General features: G+C 27.0%; 1 long non-coding RNA gene across 1 annotated transcript; it reads right to left on the minus strand.

The window, feature by feature from the left end:
• Nucleotides 1-5,032: 5,032 nt before the first annotated feature.
• Nucleotides 5,033-6,977, minus strand: LOC136089142 (uncharacterized). Its single transcript, XR_010642810.1, has 2 exons — nt 6,844-6,977; nt 5,033-5,242 (listed from the first exon to the last, which is right to left on the minus strand). It is a non-coding gene; the product is annotated as an uncharacterized LOC136089142 (long non-coding RNA).
• Between the last annotated feature and the right edge of the window lie 467 nt (nt 6,978-7,444).

The following is a 7,444-nucleotide window of genomic DNA, read 5'->3' on the forward strand; positions in this document are numbered from 1 at the left end:
TATGTCGCCAAAATGTATCAGAAAATGAATTGATTATACAAGTAAGTAAAACTGTAATTTTATTTGTAGTACGATAAAAAAATTTAATAATTTTGTATTAAACTTTTTTTTATATTTATAAACTAACTATTCATTTATATTTTTAATTCTTCTAAAATAAGATTTCAGTGAAAATTACACCATAATGGAGCAAAGTGAAATTCAATCTGCTTACTGGGTTCATCAGCAACTAACAGTATTCACTGCTGCAGTTTGGAGCAAGAACAATACACATTCCTATGCCAGTGTATCCGATCGTTTACTTCATGATAAATATGCCGTCTTGTTCATTATCAAATAATTATTAAGTCGTTATCATAATATTTGTAAATTACACTTTTTCACTGATGGCCCTTCATCTCAATTCAAAAACTCTTATGTCATGACAGCCATGAATAACTTGTACAAATTATCATCTGATCTTGTTGAGATTCGTTGGTCATTTTTTGCAACATCACACGGAAAGGGGGCAGTTGATGGCATAGGTGAAGAAATAAAAGGAATGGTTTGGACAACAGTAAAATCTGGAAAACGATATTGTCGCAGTTTAGAAGATTTTATGAGCATTGCAAGTGAAAAAAATACCAAAATTAATGTAAGTCATTATTTAGAGAAAAAACCTCAAAATGAAACTTGTAGATATGAAACTTTTGATTATTAAATTTTTATTTTTTTAGATCATCTCGATTACAAATGAGTGTATTATTGCAAACCGAAGTGAGATCGATGAGACGTTTCTCAAAGATAAGTTTAAAGTCAAGGGTATTCGTCGGCACCACTCTTTTCTTTTTAATATTGGTGGTGCTTTTATGGCAATTTGTAACCAATCAGAAATGGTAAACATTGTTAAAAATTCATCATCTTCATTATTGATAAACGCGGTATCATCTCCATCTAAAATGTACAAATTTAATACAATATCCCCATATATTTGTCTTTGTAGAATTGCGTTCTGCTGGTAGAGCAAAGACATACCTTGCCGAAGTATTAGAAATTTTAGATAATATGGCACATATAAAATTTCTAAAAGAACAAAACGAACTCATTTTTAAATACCCATCTGTAGACGGCCTCTCCTGGCTGACTTGTGTGAGTTAAAACCGTTAGTACCGCAACCACACTTTGATAACCGTGGACACATTATTATCGAGCCAAAATGTTACAACTTCACCTATTTTTAAAAATGTGATGTATCTTTCTTATCTTTAATATAATATACACGGTCGTTTAGATATTAGAAAAAAGCGTAAAGTTTAGGTACGCATGCGCCAGTGTTGTTAAAAAAATTTAATTTTTTTAAAATGGCCACGGTTAATAGATACAGAGTAAATTTTAGATGGCAACCATTTATTTGCATTTTTTGATGTTATGTTCAGTATTGTAAACTTTTTATTTTTTTAATCAATAGATAAGTATCATACTTTTAATATTAAGCAAATAAAATATGTTTACAAACCAATTAAAATACGCATATTTGTATTTTTGCGAAAGCTATTTTGCTGTAGAAGAGCAACTTGTTTATTTTTTTGAAATAAATTTTCAGACTTTCTAACTGTACGATTTAGAAATTTTTTTTTAACTTCTTTTATATTCTTTTCTTTATAGTTGATTACTTTTTCTTCATTGCTTAAATTTAATTTCGGTATAAAAATTGTATTTTTACTCGTTTGTGTAGTTAAATAGTATGATTTTTCTAATAACTTTGTTTTCAGCGCCGTGCTGTAACTTTTGGGGGCCCTGTGCAGAAACTAAAAAAAAAAATTTTTCTTTTAATTCGTAGTAATTTATGGTAATGGAGAAGTTTTTCTAATTTATTTAATAGGGGGCCCAGTGCGATTGCACTTGTTACACTTGCGATAGTACGGCGCTGTTTGTTTTGGTACATTTTATTCGATCATGTTATAAAACTAAGGATCATTAGATGTGAAAAATAAAACAAAATACTATATCTTAATTTACTACTTGAAAAGTAATGTTTACTTACATACACTGTGTAAAATATAAACACACACACAGATATATATATATATATATATATATATATATATATATATATATATATATATATATATATATATATATATATATATATATATATATATATATATATATATATATATGTATATATATATATATATAGACACACACAGACACACTAGTGTGGTTCTATTTTTTAGTTTGTCATGCAAACCTTTTCTAAAACATGAATAATTGTATTCTAAGAGCAACTAAATAAAAAATAATTAAAAATTTAAAAATTTTACTAGGTCAAAAAAAAAAGTTACTTTATGGAAATAAGACAAAATACTTAGGCAAAAAAATGGATAATTTGTATGATATTTTTTTAATTAGCTGAAGTTAATAGTGAATATAATATAAAACTAGCTTAAAAATTATTGGTGGATTAGAAATAAAATAACTGTATTCCATTTTCTATTTTAGTTATAAATATATTTACCTAAATATGTCCCACATAAGTGCTAAAGGAGCATTAAAGAGAAAAGCAAACAACTTAATACCACCGTGTTCAAAGGAATCTCGAGAACTGCTTGCTTCAGCAGCGCCTTATGGATTACGGACTAAATCCTTAGCCAATTTCAAGACTATTCCAGAAGTCCGCCACATTCTTGGCTACTATCATTATCTAGCTGACACACGCCCCGCACCACCATCAAGAGTTGTTATGCAAATAAAAGCAAAAGATTTGGAGCAGCTCTGGAATGTGAAATTTAGCATGCCCTCAGTATCCAGAGCTGGTATCACAAAAAAATTGATTGAAGTTGTGAATGCTTATAAATTAAGTTTGAAGAGAAAATCGAATATAGATTTTTTTATGCCATTTGATATCCTTAATAAAAATATAAAGCTGAAGAGGGAAGAGCAGATCTTCTACAATCATTAAATGGGTGATAGAAAGAGTTGTGTATTAACCAGCCAAACAGTTGTTGAGCATCCTGCTAACAGACAGTTGATACCAAAAAACATGGATCTTGATTATGTAGAGCAACTGTACACAGAGTCAAGCTCTGAAAATGATGATAACGTTGATGATTTTCAGCCTTTGTTTGAACGACCCAAACGGAAGTTTAAATCAAAGGTGAGTAATAATAATTTTTAGAAATAAAAAAAGTTTTTTTATTAAACTTATATTAATTTTACTTTTGGTTTAAGGCGATGCCAATTGCCATTATGTGCGCAGAAGCTGGTATCTCAACCCACAAAGGAGTTAGTGTAACTAAGTTATTTCCATAGTGACATTCCAACTCCAAATCAATCGGCTATTTTTAAAGCTGGTAAAAGATTGCAAGTCACAACTCTACTTAAACTTAAAGAAGCTTTGTCTGTTCAATTATCCTTTATATTACACTTTGATGGAAAAGGTGTAGCACCATATGATTATGGGATTAAAAAAGTGGAACGCATGGTCATCGCCCTTCAGTCTGATGGACCAATATTTTGGTACATTGGCCTCAAAACATTACATACTAGCGGAACTTCTAAAAATCTAGCCGCTATGATAACGGAAACATTGTTAGAGTATAATGTTGTGCATAAAATATCCCTTATAATTTGTGACACCTGCTCTGTCAATACAGGTTAGTAAAATTAAAATTATTTATTTTTAAATAATAAAATAATACAATTAAATAAGTTATTCCATTTTACTTCAGGTGGATCTTATGATGGTTCTGGTGGAGTAGTAGGGATTTTAAGATCTAAGCTATTTAACAGGCCTGTTCCTTATTATGGATGCAATGCTCACATTTTGGACCTTGTTTTGAAAAAAATGGTAATTTTCCATTTGCCAACACCATCAAAATCGCCTACTCTAACTGATTTTAAGTTCATTCAAAAACTAAAAAAAAAGTATCCGCAATTGAAAGAATCATACAATATCATGCATAAAACACCTCATCCTCCTCCTACTGTAAAAACCTGGAGAGATGAATATAAGCTATTGGCTAGGTTTGTTTTATTAAAAATTATTATTTTCAATATCAATGATTTGTATATGTGATGAATGCGTTAATCCATTTTATTGTTTATTTTTCCAGGTTATGTATTGCATTTAGGCACTATTTGGACACCAATATTTTACCCAAACTGCAGCTACCAACGAAATTACCAAGTTCTCACTCAGCAAGGTGGAACAGCAGAGCAATATATGTCTTGTTAGGCTACTTTCTACTTCCTGAAGAACGACCATTATTGAAAGAAATAGCTAAGTTTATTAGCTGTTCTTGGTCACTTGCATGGTTTAAAATGAGAGAGGAACCCAACTGGGAAAACTTAAAAGAAACTACATCAAGTTGCATTAAAGCCCAAGAAGCTCTGACAAGACATATTCTTCGTGTTAAAATCTCATTCAAGAATGTGCATCGAACAAATGAGGTAGCTGAGAGAGGACTCCGAGCTATGGACATCCGATGTTCCCGGGCTAAGTCTGATGATGCTCTTGAGAGACTTTTTTTAACAGAAATGTTTATGCAAATGTCGAATAAAAAATAACTTCACTTTATAAACTTTGTCGTATTTCTTTTGCTTATGTATAAAATAAAAAGACTAAAAAAAAGAAATAATTTTGTCTTATTTCCATAAAGTAACTTTTTTTTTTGACCTAGTAAAATTTTCAAATTTTTAATTTTTTTTTATTTAGTTGCTCTTAGAATACAATTATTCATGTTTTAGAAAAGGTTTGCATGACAAACTAAAAAATAGAATCACACTAATACACACACACACACGCACACACACACACACACACACACACACACACACACACACACACACACACACACACACACACACACACACACACACACACACACACACATATATATATATATATATATATATAATAACAATATATATATATATTTATATATATTTATATTTATATATATATATATATTTATATATATTTTTATTTATATATATTTATATATATATATTATAAATCTCTCTAAGCTTAAAATTAATAAAGGAAAATAAGTTTATAAAATAACTTTTAATTATATTTTCATGGCATCCAAATTTATTACAACTATAAAGACAGTTTCTCTTTATACAATCATAGTTTTTAAATCTCGAAGCTTTTAAACATAAAAAAATAAAATCGAGTTTGAGCTTCTGACACATAAGAACATGACATTGTGCTTTAAATGATTAAATCATTTCCTTGAAGAGTTTTTAAAGATGTTGTCTAAAAAAAAAATTTAACAAAATAATAGTAATTTAGGAATGAACTTGCTTCAAAGTTATCATTAAATCTTAAAACCAAAAACCTTTTACACAATGAAAACTAAAAAAAGTCTTTTTTAGAAGGCCTAATGAAAAAAGAAGAAAAATAGTAATGACAAAATTAGCTATAAAATTAATCTTTGCTTCAATACTGTCTAAAGTTGAAATAGATAAAAAATTAAATTAATTAAGGCATTATATTAATCTATATGACATTATTAAAGTCTATAAATTAACATAAATATAAAAACAATACTACTAAATCATAATCTTAATAACCATGATATATATCAATATTGTCTAACTGTACATTACCAGCTATTAATGCAATTTGATATCTAAAAAGTAAAAATCCAACCATATTTAACTTGAACATAAAATTATTTTAATTAAATCAACTTAAATTTTTTTATTTTTTTAAATTTTAATTAAATTAACTTATATGTGACTTGAATATTATATAAATACTACAATTATGACAACAAGTAAAGTCCTGTAAAAAATACTTAAATTTTAAGTATTTTTTACAAGACCATAATTGTCGTCATAATAGTTGATCCAATATTTCAACCCTATATATAAAAAACTGAGTAACTTGTTTAACTTTTAGTTTAATATGAATTCAAATTAACTTAAAAATTAAATTAAAAGTTTTTAAATCTTTAAAGTTTTTAAACTTTAAAAATATGTAAAATCTGGTTTCAGCTTCTGTCACTTAAGAAAATGATACTGTGCTTTTAATGATCAAATTGTTTTCTTGAAGTGTTTTATAAAATCATCTAGGGAATTAATAAAATTAACTTAAATTTCATGTAAGCTATGTATATTAATGTGTTTCTAAAAAATGCTTGTCTTGTATGCTCTTTTTAATTCCTGAAATATAATAAAACTTTACATAGCTTATACTTATGTAAACTGCTTATGTAATATGCACATTGCTCTCTCTCTCTCTCTCTCTCTCTCTCTCTCTCTCTCTCTCTTTATTTTTATATATATATATATATATATATATATATATATATATATATATATATATATATATATATATATATATATATATATATATATACATATATATATATATATATGCATATATATATATATGTATAAATATATATATATATATATATATATATATATATATATATATATATATATATATATATAATATATATATATATATATACATATATATACACCCATTTGTTTTAGTTTTATTACATTTTTATATCTCTAATTTTATAACATAGTTGATTAAAATGCACCAGAACAAAATTCAAGAAAAAACTAAGCTCTTAACAAGCTAAACGAGTTAAAATACATTTTTACAGAAAAATTAAATTTAAGCAACAACCAAAAGAAGGTCAAAGTATAAAGAAAGTAATAATAATAATGAAGAAATTTTTTTATTTTATTTGTACAGTTAGAAATTCTCAAAATTTATTTTTAAAAAGTAAACAAACCACTCAATGTTACAAATAAAAGTTTTAGTCAAAATACAAATTAAAACTTTAAAAATTATTGGTTAGCGTATCTATTTACTAATACAAAAAAGGCATTTACTTATTGATTTAGATCAGTAATATGGTTGCAACATTAACTTTTACAAAAATAAACTAAAAATAACAGTTGCTATATAAAAAAGATTATGTAGCTAAGAACCGCAGCCATTTTAAAAACTCTGAGATTTATATAAACTTCTGGCACATGCGCACTTAAACTTAACGCTAGTAAACGACCGTGTATATTAACTACATGAAACATTATTTATCTTTAATATAATAAATTAAAGTATTGTTTTTTAATCAAACATGTATTTAATTAATTGGTATTGATATATATGCTATTTATGATAGATGCAATCGATTTATTTTTAAAAATACAATCCAAAAATGACTAATGTTTGCATGTTTCTTTCGTTACTTTTTTTTGTCCGTGCGTGATTTTGGTTTAAACTACTACTGTGGAAAAATTAAATCGGTTATTACAAATTGCATTATTTTCAAAATAATGAATGCAACAGATGCAATGTTCCGTGCGTGATTTTTTGAAAATGCCCAACAGTTGTTCAAGTCAACAGTTGATATCGTGACAAGATATCTTTCCTTAGCTTTCCCGCTATTATTAAGCCTCAAAATAGTAAAACGCTTGAGTTGTCAGGGGC

This window comes from Hydra vulgaris, chromosome 12, assembly GCF_038396675.1.
Source record: "Hydra vulgaris chromosome 12, alternate assembly HydraT2T_AEP".
NCBI classification, from domain to species: domain Eukaryota; kingdom Metazoa; phylum Cnidaria; class Hydrozoa; order Anthoathecata; family Hydridae; genus Hydra; species Hydra vulgaris.